Source organism: Talpa occidentalis, unplaced genomic scaffold (genome assembly GCF_014898055.3).
Source record: "Talpa occidentalis isolate TD23 unplaced genomic scaffold, MPIMG_talOcc4v2.1 talOcc4.2, whole genome shotgun sequence".
NCBI lineage: Eukaryota > Metazoa > Chordata > Mammalia > Eulipotyphla > Talpidae > Talpa > Talpa occidentalis.
Genome location: NW_023602073.1, coordinates 89,163,180 through 89,179,003, shown reverse-complemented (window position 1 = coordinate 89,179,003; position 15,824 = coordinate 89,163,180). Strand labels below are relative to the sequence as shown.

The 15,824-nt window shown below is 38.1% G+C and overlaps 1 protein-coding gene across 1 annotated transcript in view; it reads left to right on the top strand.

Moving 5' to 3' along the window:
• Positions 1–678: 678 nt before the first annotated feature.
• LCA5 (lebercilin LCA5) overlaps positions 679–15,824 on the top strand; it is a 103,978-nt gene continuing 88,832 nt past the window's right edge. Inside the window, exon 1 of the mRNA XM_054698977.1 lies at positions 679–698. The gene's annotated coding sequence lies outside the window, so the exon portion shown is untranslated. The remainder of the gene's footprint in view (positions 699–15,824) is intronic.

Here is a 15,824-nt window from a genome sequence, read left to right as displayed (position 1 = left end):
CCTTTATGTAGTTGCTAGTAGTTTAGGAATAGTTCTTTAGCAAGTGTTTGCTGTTAAACAAAAGCGCAAGCCTCTCACAGTTGTGTGGCATTGAACCAATTTTCCCTACAGTACTGTATTTACTTTGTGCCTCTCAGCAGGGCTGTCTAGCGGAGTTCTGGGAACATTGTTAATTAATAGTTTGAGAAAGAAAAAAATTAGATGTGGTTTCTGCTCTCGGGTAAATTACTTGCACGAATACTAATCGTTTTTGGATCAATTTTTTAGAGATCTTTTGAATATCTCAAGTTTATAACCTTTCCTATTATCTAAGTTAGTTCTGTAGTATTCCCTATTGATTTAGTAAAATAGCAAAAGATATAATCTTAATGAAAAATTTTCATACTATTCATAATATTCAACAATTTTAAATGTGTTTTATCACAGTTAACATCTCTGCTGATGTATCTTAATTTGGCTACCAAAAATGTAGACATGTTTGTTTATAAAATTTAAAATAACTTTCTTAGATATTATATTTACTATATAAATATCTTCGTAAACGTCAACATTTTCTTAGGTTGGAATTATTCAACTGTGAAGTCATGATTAAACTCAAATAGGAACTCATAACCTATTCTGTGAAATGTTCCAGAGTGGATGAAAAGTTGAAGGAGTCGTTTCCGCACCCAGCAGAGCATCTATTGTCTGCAATAAAGGTACAAAAATAGCAACTGAACAGGACACCACGTACCAAAAGAGTGTTGTGTGGATATAAAGAAAGAGAGGGAAAGGGTGGGTTTTTAGAAGACACCTTAAATTTCTTTGGGCAGGTGAGGATGCTAGGTTAGAACATGCAGTGAGTGTGAGAAGAGCAAGGAGTTGGTTTTGTTTTAGAGAGGAGTATGAAAAGACTAACAGACAAGTTGAAACTGTAAGTTGGAATGAATACAGCAGGGGTCTGTCAATGGATTGTCTGCCCAGCTCTTCTCCTTTTCTGTCATCTGTTCCTCTGCTTTGATCCAGGAGGTTGGTTATTCCCCAATACCTGTCATACAGCATAACCCATCCCCTGATCCCAGCTGTTTGGTTAGGGGTAACACCTGACTCAAGCAAGGCTAGGCAACATTCCTACCCCCAAAGAATTAGAACTGGGAAAGAGAGAGAGAACTTGAACTTCAACTTAGAAGCTAAGTTTTTCAGAGAAACTGAAAAAACTAGTCAGTAAGAAGAGAACACAGAATATTAAACCAATTTTTAATATGGTTATGTATATACTTCTGTATTATTAAATGTCATGATATAGTGGTGGACCAAATAGCTACCATAATTTTGAAAATCATGGGAAAAAATAAAATTTTGAGATATTTGCAACAATTAGAAACTGAAAATACTTGGGATTTCTGTTGGTTACAAAGTCACAAATACTATTGCTGTTACAGTGGTTTGTTGTCTGCATTCACAGAGGAAGGTTTTCATAAATACATGTTAGAGTTTAGTGCAAATATAAAGATTTTTTTCTCAAGTTCATGAACCCTCTAAATTGTATTCAGAAGTCCCATACTAGAGGTGAGTGGGGAGTCCAAGAACCTCAAATTAAGAAGCCCTGGTGTCTGGTTGTATCCAGTTTATACAAGCCTACAAATTTGCTTAAGAAAATAGTATAACATACATAAATAAGGAGCCAAGATGAATGCCTTGGAGAACTCCTACATTTAAGAATTAGAAAGAGAAGAGGAAATTAAAGAGTGGAAGAGCAATCAAAGTGCAAAACCTAAATAGTATAATGTCACAGAATCCAAGAGAAGAGTTGTAAGTTTCAGGAAGTAGAGGAGAGCTATGAATGTTACTCCACCTGGAAGTTAAGAAAAATGATTACAAAAATAGAGACTGAATTTGTTGGTTATGCAATCTGAGTTCTCATTCTAGCTTTGCCATTTAATATTTTGTCATATTTCATCACCTCTCGAAGCCTCAGTTTTCATGTCAATAAAATGAATATAAATAATGACTCTTAACTCAAGATTAATTATGCTTAGGATACTCTCCAAGTTATATCTTGTGGTATCTGTCTACCCATAGTCCTTCTAAAGCACATTCCAGTCTACCTAGTTACAGCTTCGTTTGAAACACATCTGTGTACCTACAGTGTGACCTATTACAGCTTGAAAGTAATGTATGATATATATGATGGTGCCTAGAAATACATGCTGGTCTTCTTTCAAGGATCTGCAATTGAAAAATGGAAAAACTAGCAGTGGGAATACAAAGGAGGATGCTGCAGGGAGGGTAGAATGGGGGTGAGAAACTGAGCAAGTAGAGGCAATGAAGGAAATGAAATGAAGAGTAAAAGGAAGTCCATCTATGACAAGGAGAGAAGAGAGCCACTATAGAATGAAAAGCAGACACTAGCAAGGAGATTTGCAGTTGTCTTATTTCCAACCTCTCTTTCTATGAATCCAGGTTGGCCACAGTTCCTGCCCCGAGGTTGCTGTTTAATAATACCCACCTTTTATCTCATGAGGTTTAAATAGGTCTCTTTTCCTGGGACCGATCCAATCCTGAAAACACCCATACAAATCATTTTCCTCTGTGAGTATTACAGGGGATGTAATGTCACATACCAACTGGAAAACATATACCCTAAACAGATTTTTGTCTGAAGTATTTTGATTTTTTCAATGTTGACACAAAAACTGAGTCAGCCAAGCCAAAACTTCTACAAATCCTATAAATATGGTTCTCCAGGTTTCTTCTTCCAATGAAAATTAAGTGTAGAGCTCGTGTTTGGTGCCCAATAAATCCACAAGAAGTGCTAAGTGTTATTATCTTGATGATCTATTATCACCACTGACCTTTGTGAAAAAGAACTTGCAGCGGAAGCACAGAGACTGAAGACAGATTGCAGTGGCTTTGGGACTGAGAGCCAGTGAGGCCAGGGAGGCAACAATATAGTCTGTTCTCATTGGGAGTTGAGTAGTGTTCAGAAGGGATGAGCAAAGGCAGAAGCTTGAAGGGGAATCTGGGAACATAAACATTCTTCGTTAAGGTTTATCTACAGATTAAATAAAGAGTTCTCTTAAACAGTCTGGTATCTCAGCTGTCCAAATTTTATTTTTAGAATAGAATTGAATCTGATTGATAATTCTGTGAGGGCTACCCTGTTCTTACACACTTAATCTGATACCATCTAGCTCCCCATAGATTTAACTCTCAAAGAAAGTTAAATTGTTCCTCTGAAATTGTTGTTCCTCTGAAAGCTGAGTTGACATCTTTGACAGTTAGTAGGTGACAGATTTGTAGGCGAGGAGGTTATAAGCCAAAGGGCAGGGGTAGGTGAGAGTGATTAAGGAACAGCCTCTGAGCCAGCCCTGGATTAATGACACAGCTGTATGACCTTCCTTAGGCAGTTTCCATAACTTACTGTTACCCCACCTTCCCTGTTGTTGCAGGGGGCGGGGGGATCTTAATGGAGATGATATATGTAAAGTGCTTTTTCACATAATGGCTGGAACACAGGACACAATAAGTATTAACTATTATTAATCTTGTAAAGTAAATCAGGAATGTCTTTCATCTGCATAAGACATGTAAACGATACAAATATTTCTGTTTCAATTATGTGATTTTAGCTTTCCAAACAAGGGTCTAGTTTGTATAACCCTCTTTGTATAGCATCATATTCAGTTCAAGTACTTACCTTTTTTATGTTAATGAAGTTTAGAAGCCATATTTAAGATAAAAGGAGTTTTAGTGAAATGAAGCAGCAATGAAGTCAAGTAATGCAGACTGAATTTCATAAGAGAATACTTCCATTGCTTTTATGTTGCTTCTTCAGACCCATTCTGTCTATTCTTAATAAAATAAGCTCTTAATTAAGAGGATCCATGCCAACCAATCCCTCCGTTGGACAGAACCTTCAGCATTAATGTTCAAGGACTAGAAGCAAATCATAAAATAAGGAATAAGGGTTGAAGCCAACATTCAGAGCAACTGTGAACCAACCTAACCAACCCTCTCTAAAGGAAAAAACACTTTTATTTTCCCAATGCCTCATTCCCACCAGAAACTGAAAAAGATATGAGAAAGGAGGCGAATGGCACAAACCTATAACAAGAAGGCTCTGAGCTCTGCTAGTAACTGTGAAACAACTGAAAACTTTGTGATGTGCTAGATATTATGCTAAATGCAAGGTATTCAGCAGGAAATCAAATAATATCCATGCCCTCATGGAGAGTATGGCCTTATTTGTGCAGACAAATATTGAACAAGAATATTCTAGATGCCTGAAGGAAAAGACCAGATATTGTTGTTTGGGTATTTTTGTGCAAGTTCAAAAATTCTCATTTTTAAACTTGTAAAACAATTTTTTCACTTTCACAGTTTGGTTATAGATATAGCTTGCCCCAAAATTACATTCCAGGTTGAGATTATATATATCATTATAAAAAAATAAAGGTTAAATATTGATATAATAATTTCAATAGTTTGAGGCAACACAAGTTAGAGGAACTTCCAATATTCTACAATATTTTGATTATTACTTCACTGCTTTATAAATGATTACCATGTTATAATAAACAAAAATTTACATTTAGGTTATTGTCGAATTCTGAAGCTATTTTTGACTTCCTCATAAATACATTGCTAATGAGTTTTCAGTTCATTATAATATCTCATTATGCTAGGCATAAAGGCCATTTACAATAATTGCAACAAAGGAAGTATAAGAAAGTATTTATAGATAACTGCAATTAGAGAAAATGGAAAAGTCAGGTTAAATTAACATTAATTGTTATTTTTGTTGTAGCAATTATTTTTGTTATTGTTTTTCCCTGTGCTTTTGAAGGGCCTACTGAATGGAAATTATGAACATTTGCTTTTAGTACTTTTTAATACCTTAAGCCATAGTGATTTTGAAAAGAGCAATGAGGTCTTTATATTTACATTCCTCGACTTCTTCCTCAAAGTAAAACTGAAGGATGAGAATACAGAGAGCTTCAAGCATTAGGTCATCACTCCTTTTTTTCAGTTTCTTGCATCCATCTCTATCCAATTCACTCAGAGGCAACTTAAGTTGCAGACATCACTCTACTTGGGTGAACACTGCATACAGCCCACAAAGCCTTTGGGTTTAAAGAAATGGAGAGCATTTTTGCATTAAATATAATTCTACTTTATGCTGATGTCAGGAAACGAGATGGACTATGAATATAACTCTCCATACTCAGAAGAAGCCATGATCTGACTTAGATATCACTAAATTTATCACATAACAGTATTATCTGCTCCCTGGTTATGTATCAGATATATTTAAAAAATTCATTCTTCAAGACAACAAAAATGTTAATGTGTCCTTGTAATTTTAAGCAGCCTGTGACTTTGATAGCTATTCAGTAGAGGGTTATTATCCAATTTTAATTCAATACCACAGCATTTATTGAGTTCCTGCTGTGCACTCAGCACTCTACTAGATGCTAGGAATATGAAAACTAGTAAAATAGAGTGAGTGAAACAATTTTAGCACAAGCTAAAATCATGGATAGAAGCACCAGCAAAGGTCAGTGGGTGAGTGGTTATGTGAGAAAAATGCAGAGAGACTTGGAATATGGGCCCTTTGAAAGGAAACCTTGTATGTGATCTAACATTCACTTGCAATATGTATCATTACCTTCTGGTTTCACCTAGTAAAGTAGAATGTAATATTTTAGGTAATCTCATCAGTATCTATTATTCTACAACTGCTACATTTAATGTTTATTCCTCCAGTTAAGAGTAACAACTGTGTATTTAGAGTCAAGGTTGAGGCTGGGAGGTGCTGGAGGAGACATTTCTGCAGTACTGAATAGCAGTTTCTCGGCCCAAAACAGAGACAGGCTTGCTGTGTCCAAAATCTTTTTCTATTGCTCTATCAGTTGATATACATGCAGCTGCAAGATTGGCTAAGCCTGGCCAGCATCCAGCAGCCATAGTCGCATCGCATTATTCACATTACAAGACGAGCACAAGGAGATGGAGCTAAGTTTATTTTGTAGTCTGACAATGTCCTCAAGCCCAGGACACTTTCCATTCTGTAGCCTCAGCATAATGATGCTCTTCTTTGGACTTGTGAAGTGGCTGACAAAGCTGCAAGTATGGCATCTTCCCAACGGCACCCCAAATAGTACAAAATAAGAGGACAAGCAGAAAATATTTTTCCTCTCATGGTGGAGGAAAAGCATTTCCAGAAGCCCCTAAGTGGACTTCTTTTTTTTTTTTTTAAGATTTATTTATTAATGCATACAAGAGCTGGGATACAGGCCAGAGGTACGGGGCGGGGGAGGACGTTGAGAGGATTCACCTGAGACTGAGTGGGGAGCAGAAAAGTCAAACTGACTGAAATACACTGCTGAGGGGAGCAGCGGGTGAGTCAGGAGATGTTGTAAAGGGCAGGAACTGGACACGGTGCAGGTTTTCTGATCCAGCAAACCGGGTAAAGGAGGAGTCAGAGTCCTCAGTGGTTTTTTGCAGGTCTTTTATTGGGGTTACCAGGTACACAGCAGGCAGGGGTGCTGGGGGTCCGGGAGGCTGGCAGTCCTTCCATCCCCCAGCAAATCCTCCCTTTATCTGGGCTCTCCGGTGATGTTGGCTTCTCTTCAGCTTCTGCTGCTGCTGCTGGCGTCCCCGGGACGCCGCCCTTAAAAGCCCAGTCTTAGCCCAGGTGAATCCTATCTACATCTGCCTACACCCTACTCCAGGTGCCCGCCATCAGGCATGCATTCAGGACCGCAAGGATCCATCATCTATCCTGATGGCGGGAGGGCAGAAAAGCCTGACATTTTTTCCTTACCCTACAGATGTCTACTGAGCCATGTGGGTAACCTCCCCGGGTGGGTCACCTCCCTGGCTGGCCAAGGATTGAACTGAACTCGTGCTGCAGAGGATGTGGATAGCATCATGGTGCTGTGCTTAACCCCTTGTGCCACCCAGGAGCACCCCCCTCCCACCAAGTGGACTTCTTAAATCTTATCAGTCAAAGCTGGCTCACATAGCCAGCACATAGCAAGAGATGCTGGGGAAATGTGTATTAGAAGAAAGATGTCTAGAGCCTAGATGGTTTCAGGTCTGTTACCATTCATCCTGGGACTGGACAGAGAGTGGGCATGAACTACTAACATGACCTACTGGGGTTCTGCTAGCAAGGAAAATGTTAGGTGTGAGAGGGTACAAGTGGCAAAAACAATGATTGCTACAGGGCCTCCCTGGTGGCGCAAGGGGTTAAGACAAAACATATGAAATTAACCGCAGCCACTACAGCATGAGTTCGATCCCCTGCCAAGGAGCAACCCACATGGTGCAGTAGACCTCTCCTGACTCACCTGCCACTCACCTCAGCAGTGTATTTCAGTCAATCGGCCTGTTTTGTTCCCCATTCTGTCTCTGGTGAATCCTTTCCCCCCCCCCACCCCCAGACACACACCCCTGCACTTCTGGCCTGTATCTCAGCTCTTGTGTGCATAAAAATAAATAAATCTTAAAAAAAAAAAAAAACGATGATTGCTACAGTCATTTGTGTAGAGTAACTTTGGGGTAATTATTTAGCAACTGTGCCTCAGTTTCCACATCAGTAAAATGGAGATAATAATAAAACCTAATTGCTACATTCAGTGAGAATTAAATGACCTAATTCATGACAAGTGCTTAAATAAGTGCCTAGTACATGGTTGAGCACTCATAAATGTTAGCCACTAATAAAAAAGAGGCACTGTATTTCTAAAAGTGCTTGATTTACCACGAAATTCCTGAGTTTTCCTGAGTAGCACCATATATAGAGGATACAGAACTGGAAAACATAACTTCCAACCTCAAAGGAGAGTTCCTTCCCCTAGATTTATGTGTGATAGTTTAGACCTTTCTGTTTCTTCCCTGCAGTATCCTCCATTAACACCCACCCCCCCATTCCTTTCTCTCCCTCATTGCCACTTTTCTCATATCTGCTCTTCCATCGTTTTTTCAATGCATGTTGCTGTTCTCTCTCATGACCCCTCCCCCTTCCTCTCAGTCAGGACATTCCCACTGCTTTACCTTTTTCCTGACTTTAAGGCTAAAAAAGATGTTAATCCTCAGACAGGATTTTTCAGCTATCCTCCAAAGACTAATAGGTGATATATTCAGAACTTGGCTAATTTATTTTACATATGCCAAAGCATAAATAATTCATAAGCAGATCATAGTCATGTACCTAGCTTGCATGAATTAACTGATAAACATGCTTCATTCCATCAGTTTCTTTTTGCCATATCATTCCCATAAAGGTTGGAAGAAAATCATTTTAGGGAAAGACAAAATTGTTTTTAATTTAACTAACTTTACTACTTATCCACTATTTTTAAATAATGCTAGGCAGAAATATAATAAATAACTTAAGAAATAAACTTGGAAGGAGTAGATTTACAAAAGTATTACCTAGAAGAAAGAACACTTACTTATATCTCCAAAAAAGACAGATTCTTAAGGTCCTACGAAATTGAGGTTGGTGAATAGAATATAGCAGAAAATGAAAACTAGAGAATGAGTTTTGGAGGTGAGCGGCAAGTTGGCATATAGAGAACTCACATACTGAATGTTTAAAGCTATTCTGAAAAATTCTGAAGAAATTCTGAGAAATCAAAAATTTATTTTTGAAAGTGGAAACCCCAGTTTCAGTGTGCAACAAAATCTCAAAATCTATTTGAGAAGGAAAGGGAAGAGATGTAGAAGTTAAAACGAAGCTGTGTGAAAGCCACACTCCTGCCCTCGTTCATCATTACTCCCCTCTCCATCTAAACAGGAAAAATCCCCACAGGGAACTTGAGGCTGCATTTGAAGGAAAATAAGCAGCAGTAGGGTTCTTATTTACCCTCATTTTCACCAAATGCAAGTGAGTTAATGTGATGAATCCTCTGGGAATCATTGTACCTCGCTTTCTTGCCTCTACTCAGCAGTATAGCCATGGAGGAGATCAAAACTTCAAATACCTAAGAGAACCAGAAAGGTATAAACAAAGGCAAAAAGGGCCATCAATAAGATAATATATATTAAATTGCTTGTTTTAAGACTAATTCATATAGTAATGCTGTATAAAGTGCGTAGTAACAAAAAAGAATGGGGGAGATTTGTAAGTACTTAGTTGAATTTTCCAGGATGTTTTGTTAATATCATTAGAAAAAATCAAAACTCAGAGCAGTGACTATAGTTTACTCTCTTTTGTGTAAGAAGGTAAGGGAAGGGAAGTTATACACACAGATATAAAATATCAAACCAAGAAGAATATAATTGGTGGGGGTGATGAATAAGAGGTGGGAATAGGGATGATGGATGCATTTTTACATACATTTTAACTTGAGTCATAAAAATGACAAATATGTTTTACCTGTTCAAAAATAAGATTTGATCCCAAAGAAATCAAAGCAAACCAAATGTGATATCAAATGGAGACAAATTAACTACATAATATATGGGTAGCATAATATACATAGAAATTATTTCAAATGACTTTGGAACATATTACTCCTACTATTCATCTTTAATCCAACACCTAAGGACATAAAATGAAATTCCCAGCCTCCACCAAAAAAAAGTCTAAATTTCACCAAATAGTTTTCAGGTTTGTTTATTATTTATTTATTCTCACTAGAGCACTGATTTATTAGAAAGGGTACTAAAGAAGAGGATCAACTGTCAGCTGGAGGCAATACATAGGGTACGCTATGAAGTAACAGGTGAAGCTCTTCCATGCTCCAAATCTCATGACATTCTCCCACAAATCTCCACGTATTCACCACCTGAGAAGTTCCTTTGCTATTTTAATTTTACATCTACTTTACATAGTTTGTTAATATAGCAAATACGTAAATATAGCAATTTTATTAAGAACTGAAATTTCCTATGTAAGAAATGAGGAATATAAAATTAAGAAAACCATGTAGTATTACATTTTAATGTGAACATGTGATTTATATAAATACATTTCTTAGCTTTAAACACTAAAAGAACTTAGAGGCAATGACACTCTAGGGGCAAGGAGATTGCCAAGTATAGAGATCTTAGTTTTTAAATGTTATTTTCCAATAATAGGAGAACAGGGCTCCCTGGAGAAATTTCTGATTCTGGGTTTGAGACACAGAAAGTGTAAAGTGAACCCAGGATATTTTCTTTGCCAAAAAGCAGGGGAATGCTGGAAGAATGATAAGGACGTTTCAAAGGACACAGGAACCAGCCTGCTTGAAGGAGCTTTTTTTGGTCAAATTTGGGGCAGTTTGAATACCAAAAAGATAAGTGACTGCAACTGATTATAAAAATGGAATAAACACAAATGCACACATCCATAAGACTGTTCAACAAAAAAGAGACAGAAAAAAAACTAATTTACTACCGCTGAATATGATTATACCAGCAACTCCTTACTCTGAAAGTTAGCAATCAGAAAAATAGAATTATTTAATTAAATGCTTAAAACGACAGACCTTTTTTTTAAGGAACTATAATTTATCCCTAATAGGTAAAAAAAAAAATGCTCTTGCTTACAGATGTATGCCTGCATTTGTCAAATAATATACACAAAATAAATATCAATAGATACTTATACCATTAAGTACAAGGTTGTTGTGGAACAAATTATTCACACCTTGCTGAACAGATTTCCTAGGGAATCCCACACCTTTACAAAGCAAGAGCCTGTGGGTCCTTACTTTGGCCACGTTCTTACTTAAGTGTCACTGATTTTTGGACATCTAGCATTATGTCCCTCCTGTATTGAAGCAATACAGAGTACAAATCACCCATGCAGTCTCCCTGCCAAAAATGTTTAACTTGATTCCAATTTAGACCTTATACCCAACTTTGGGAGTGGGGTAGTTAAGTAACAACTTGGAAACAATCCACCAAATCCAGAAGAGGGGCCATTCCACCAGACTTCTAAAAGTCAAAGTCATGCAATACAGCAAACATATCAAAATCTGATGGACTGTCCTTGCTTAACTTGCTGAACCAAATACAGTGGCACTTGATTGGATCTTAGTTGGAAAAAACAACAAACAACAAAGAAAAAAACTTTTGGAAAAAGGAAATTTTATCTGGACTGGCTATTAAGCTTGGGTATATTGCTAACTGTCTTGGGTTTGAGTATGGTCTATGGTTATGAAAGAAAACACCTTATACTTAGGAGTTGTAGGATGAAATACATAGGAGTGAAATCTCAAGATATTTACTACTTTATTTCAAAAATTTAGACAAATGATAGAGATACAGAAGAATCAAATCTGGAAAAAAATTAGTAATTGTTGAATCAGGTGCTTGATATTTTTCATAATCAAAAGTTGGATGGAAATTCATACATGAATTAGATAGACTAACAGACAGTGTCTGGCTTTTAATAAATAGGTACCGGCTTTTTGCTTCCCTAGATCATTGAACAGAGTTTCCCAAAGTGACAACAACAGATTTTGAGAGGTGATCAGACTGTGGAGGTCATGACTCCAACCCTTAATGTAATCATGAGGAAGATGAGGTCAAGTACCTGAAAACAGTAGTTGTTCTTCCCAATAAGAGAATGAGCTCTATAATCCAAAAGACAAGAATACAAAGCTCCTGTATGATCTTGGGCAAGTCACTTAAAGTCACTGAGATGTATTCTTTTCCTGTTAACATCCTGCTACCAGGATAATAAACATTTATCACATAGTCTTCATGAGAGTGACATAAGAAAAATATGTATGAAGAACCTAGAGCAGAACTGCCACATGGCCCAGAATCCCAGTAAATGTTGGTTCTTGTTACTCCTGCCTCCAGCAGCTCATCACCTTTCATTTTTCTACTTCTACGACTCTTTCTCTCTTCCACATTCATCTTGTTTGGGCTTTCATGAGAAAGAGCATACTCTCCCTCTACTCACCACACTGAGGAATTTTTTTTCTTTATTTTGAGTGCTAACTGCTGTTAAAAACTTCCCGTGGAAGCAATCTCATGCTTCACAGTCTGCCTTTCTTTTTTTTTTATTATTATTTATATATATTTTACATCATTGTTCATTTTTAAATAATATTTGCTCCTCCCCACCCCCGGGTGTAGTTCCCATAGAATTTCCTTCACCAATTCACCCGTGCACCATCACCAACAGTCTAGCTTTCTGAGCTGCAAGTGGTAGAACCCAGTTAGGTTGGTAACACTGTTATGATAAAATACCATAGACTGGGTGGCTTAAGCATGAGATATTTATTTTTTATAATTAGACTCAGATCAAAGTGCCAGCAGATTCAGTTGTTAATATAGGCCTGCTTCTTGGCTCACTGATGGCCGCCTTCTTGCTCTATGCTCAGATGACCTTTCCTGGGTTTGTGTACATGGAGAGAATATTCTGGCTTCCCTTCCTATTATAAAGGCACTAATCCCATCGTGAAGGCCCCACCTTCATGAACTAATCTCAGCCTAATTATTTCCAAAAGACCCCACCTCCTACTACCATCACATTGGAGGTTAGGGCTTCATTACATGAATTTGGGGGGACACAAATATTTAGTCTATAACACTGTGCTAGCCCTACAATGGCCCTGGACAGTCAGGTGATTCTGCATCTGCCTCATATCTGGCACCCACACTGGACACTCAGGGCCTGAGGTTATCTTCAGAACCATCCTGTGCCATCCCTCTGACACTTGGCACCCTCTTCAGAACAGACTCCCACAGGGACACTTGGTGCTCTCCCTCCCCTCAGCAGAGACCTAGGAAAATCCCCTTTCTAATCTAGGTAGAAGCTGGCTCTCCCTCCAGTGTCATCTAGGCCTGCCTCTCCCTCAAATAGGTCCTCTTTGGCTTTTGGCTTTTGGAAAATAAAACCCAGAAGGGCCTGCAGATTTTCTACGTCCCATCTTGCCCTGTGCCTCCTCTGAGACAATGAAAATAATGGGGAGAAGTGCACAGGGGGAAGAAACAGAGAATGTTTATCAAGAAAAAATATAGGACCTCCCTGGTGGCGCAGAAGGTTGAGTGCAGCGCTATGAAGCTGTCCGCAGCCTCTGCAGTGCGGGTTCAATTCCCAGCATGCCAGGGAGATACCCACATGGTGTGACAGACTTCTCCTGTCTTGCCTGCTGCTCCCCTCGGCAGTGCTCTTGGTCTGTCTGCCTGTTCTGCTCCCCACTCTGTCTCTGGTGAATCTTCTCATCCTCCCGTGCCTCTGGCCTGTACCCCAGCTCTTGTATAAATAAATAAATCTTTTAAAAAAGAAGAAAAAATATAATAGACTTATTATCCAGCCACCGTGTTATGCGGAGTGTCCTCTAAATAGTTAGGATGTTCATTATGACTTTTTGCTCAATGACCCCTTGAGCCAATAGCTCAGCTTAGAGTTGCCCCCACTTCCTATCACCTACTAACCTAACTCTCCTTCCTTCAGGAAGAGTACAATAATGTCATTAAAGGAATCAGGTCAAATTAACTTGCTTTTCAGGAGTAACCGAAGTAGAATTTTCTGATAGGTGGCGGTTCCAAAGTTTATCCAAACACTGTTTCCAAAGTTTACTCAAAAACCTTATCTCTTGAGTGTAAATATTATAACATATTGAGAAATACTATGTAACTTCTTCTCAATGTTTCCCCAAAATAGTTCCAGAAATGATGGATTATAATATAATGTTTAAAATTAGTACATTTTACTCAGCTAAGAGAATGCAGCTCTTTGCTTCCCTGGGTCATTACTCACCCATTTCAGGCACTTTGGGGACAAAAGCCTGTTTGAGGCACATGAACAGCTGGTGTTGATGGGGATTTTGATGCTGGAATGAGAATGAGGAGATAGTGCTTTCCAAACTTCCCACCTTTTGAATTGCAGATTCTTTGCTGATTCTAGAAAAGACATCCTAGATCTTAAATTAGCTGTGGTCTAAAACAGAGTGATTCTTGCTTTGGCGTTAACACAGCCTTCTAGAGGTGCCCCTCACCAACCCCTTAAGTTGTGGACATCAGGGTCAGAGGTCAGCTGTCCTAATGGGCTACTCCCCAAACCTCTATGTGATCAGGAAGGACACAGATGCATGTAAGTGAGACTGACAGGTCTCAATTCTCTGCACTAGATGTAAAGATAGGTTTCCCACCAGATGAGTAGAAAATTTTTTGCTCTAGGCATTTTGTGGATTACTAGAAGATTTCTGTAGTAAATATTTAAAATTGAACAAGCTGAGTTTCTCAGAAAGTGGGTAGATTTTGACCTGGGTCTGTCTTCGTTAGTTGATGTGAGCTTAGGCAATGAAATTGATTTTATCCTAAACATAGCTTCATCTCAAAGTCAAATAAAAATTATTTTGTATTACTCACTGATTTAGATAACTTAAATGTTCCAAGCTTGTGTTTTAGCAGTACTGGAACAAGGAATAGGTTGCAATAATTATTTTTTGTTGGAACTGGATTAAATGTGCTCACCCACTTATTACAGGTCCTTGGTAATAATCTGGAAGTTCCCAGATAAGGCTAGGTGAAGGATAGAAACCGTTATAGGGGATGCTGGCAGAAATGATTATAGGCTGAAATTGGGAGAATAGAATTTAATAGATTATATGTTCCTGTTCATTCCCATTGATGATGACGTTATAAAAAAAACCCAGGATCCAGTCTTACCTAACACTGTGAATTTGTGATTATAGCTGGGAGCCTTTCCTATGCCAAATTTTTATATAAAACTAATCTCACACACAAAAAAAAACAACAAAAAAAGGATAATAATCCATATTTTACACATTAAGAAACAGGTACTATGTGGTTATTGACCTCTCTGAGGATACACAGCTTGAGAGTGGCTATGTTAGTGTTAATTAGTATCTGGGTTTGACCAACACTGGAGTCTATGACTGAATACTTTCAAACTTGAGTTATATGCTGTAGTTAATTAAAGACCAGTTGATTTAGCAAAGCTCTATCTATGTCTATTAGCTAAAAGAGAAGAGAAACAATAATGAAAACAGTAACAATAATCATTGTTGTTTACCTTCAGGTATGTTTCTAAGGTTCTCATCTCACTGATTTCATTTAAGCTACTAGGATGGTTATCTACCTTTATAGATGAAGGCGATGAGATCAGACTCCCCAGCAATTTCATTGACAGTTCAGGGACTATCCGGTGGAATTCAGGATGATTACACTGTGCATCCAAGGTGTGGGTAAAGTTAGCTATAGAATCTCGAGCTGAAAGTGATAATCTAGCGCTTCTATTTTACACGTGGGAGAACTTAAGTTTAGAACCTTTCCCAGAAAAAAATCACCTATTAGGTTAGCAATAACTCTAAAACTAGAATACAGCAATTCAATCAATTTTGATTTGAGTGCCTGCCTAGGACTTTTTCTGTCGGAAAGTAGGACATGATGCCTGAAATTTTGCAGCTCACACCTACTTGTAAAGGTGATGACCCCCAAGTCCTGATGAGTAAAGAAAACAGATGATGACAGGAATTGAAGAAAGAATTGTATCCACTCATTCATTCACTGACTTTCTGTTCTTACAATATGCCTCTTGTCTTGTTGATCTGTGAAATAAGACAGATGTGCATGCAACTCCTGCGTGCTGTCAAACCTTGTGTAGGGTGGCTTTGTGGCCAGGATGTGAGATCTAAGACATAGAACTGACAACAACTAGTGAGAAAATTTTCAGTCTGCTATAAAGCCAAAGCGGGAGGAATCAGAGCTAGAGTATCAAGCACAACTTGATCTGAAACAAGAATGTCAAAAATACATTCTGAGTTACTTTTGAAATAACTTGTTTTGCACAGAATGAACTCTAAGTCTTTTGATTAGAGCCTCAGTGGATGAGTTATTTTAATGCAGTTAGTAAAAATAATGAG